The following is a 1,834-nucleotide window of genomic DNA, read 5'->3' as shown; positions in this document are numbered from 1 at the left end:
GATCTCCCCCTAATAAATCCATGCTGATTGCCCCTGAGCATCATTTCTGATGCCGGCCCATCACAAATGTGCTCCTTGATGATCTTCTCAAAGAGTTTCCCCAGGATTGAGGTAAGACTGATGGGCCTATAGTTGCCTGGGTCCTCCCTCTTCCCCTTCTTGAAGATGGGGACCACATTTCCCCCTGTATTAGTCCTGTTTTTATATTAAAAAAATCCCTCTGCGCTCAGGTAAGGTGCCTGCAAAAGCTGGGATTAAATGCTGTTGCCACTTCAGAAAGATGTCTGAGCTCTGATCTCGGGGGAGGCTGAGTGAGTCTGCCTCTGATTCAATCTGTGCTTTCTTACAGGGTTTGCAATTTGTGCTATACTCAAAGGGTCTTGCAGTTATAGAATCATAGAAAATGAGGATTGGAAGGGACCTCGGGAGGTCATCTAATCCAAACCCTGCTCAAAACAGGACCATCCCCAACCATATCATCCCAGCCAAAGCTTTGTCTAGCCAGGTCTTAAAAACCTCTCTGGGTAACCTGTTCCAGTGCTTTATTACTCTCCTTATGAGAGTTTTTCCTAATACCTGACCTAAACTTTCCTTGCTGCAACTTGGTACCGTTGTTGCTTGTTCTGTCATCTGCCACCACTGAGAACAGTCTAGTGCCATCTTCTCTGGATTCATCCTTCAGGTAGTTGAAAGCTGCTATTAAATCCCCCCTCAGTCTTCTCTTCTCCAGACTAAATAAGCCCAGTTCCTTCAGCCTCTCCTCAGAAGTCACGTTCCCCAGCCTCCTAAACAATTTTTGTTTTCGTTGCCCTCTGCCCTTCCAATTTGTCTATGTCTTTTCTGTAGTGGAGGGAGGCCAAAACTGGACAGGGTACTCCAGCTGTGGCCTCACCAATGCCAAATAAAAAGGGAAAATCACTTCTATCAATCTGCTGGTAACACTTCTACTGTTGCAGCCCAGTATGCCTACAGCCTTCTTTGCAACAAGGACACACTGTTGGCTTATATTCAGCTTATTGTATTCACCGTAACCCCCAGGTCCTTTTCTGCAGATCTGGTGTTTATCCAGTTGGTTCTCAGCCTGTAGCGGTGAATGGGATTGTTCTGTCCTAAGTGCAGGACTTTGCACTTATCTTTATTAAACATCAAGATTTCTTTTGGTCCAATCCTCTAGTTTGTTGATGTCTCTCTGAATCCCAGCCCTACCCTCCAGCATATCTATTACTCCCCCACCTTAGTTTCATCTGCAAACTTGCTCAGTGTGCCCTACATCCCACTTTCAAGGTTGGTGATGAAGATACTGAACAAAACTGGCCCCAGGACTGACCTGTGGGGCACTTGTGGACTGCAGAAACGCGGAAGATCCCAAAGTTGTATAAATATTTATACATATCAGTGCTACAGAGGGGGACATGAATGGTGGGAGAGTGAAATAACTGGAGAAAAGCCAGCTTGAGCAACATGGGGGGGATCAACAGTCCCTCCATTTTCTAACTGTGAAATGATACTAGGTATATTGAAGCTTAGCCTTGTGGTTAAGTCACAAACATCACAAGAACAGAAGAAAACAGCAGATCTAGATTCATTTCCCATTTCTGCTCCAAACATCCTGCTCCAGCTGACTAGTCATTCATTGCTTAATTTTCTATTCATAAAATTGACGCAATGGTAGAAACATTTCTGACAAACAATGGGTGGGAGACATTCATGACAGTGGTAAGTGTCCCAGAAGCATCCATAAATTAATATGTTTTGGAAAACTGCAAACAAAATTCATCTACACATTTCTTTATACTACGGGTCCACTGATAAAGATTTTTTTTTTTTTTTTTTT

Source organism: Gavialis gangeticus, unplaced genomic scaffold (genome assembly GCF_001723915.1).
Source record: "Gavialis gangeticus isolate Ggan-Ray unplaced genomic scaffold, GavGan_comp1, whole genome shotgun sequence".
In the NCBI taxonomy this organism is placed as follows: domain Eukaryota; kingdom Metazoa; phylum Chordata; order Crocodylia; family Gavialidae; genus Gavialis; species Gavialis gangeticus.
The sequence above is the reverse complement of the archived record's forward strand: the minus strand, read 5'-3'. Positions refer to the sequence as shown.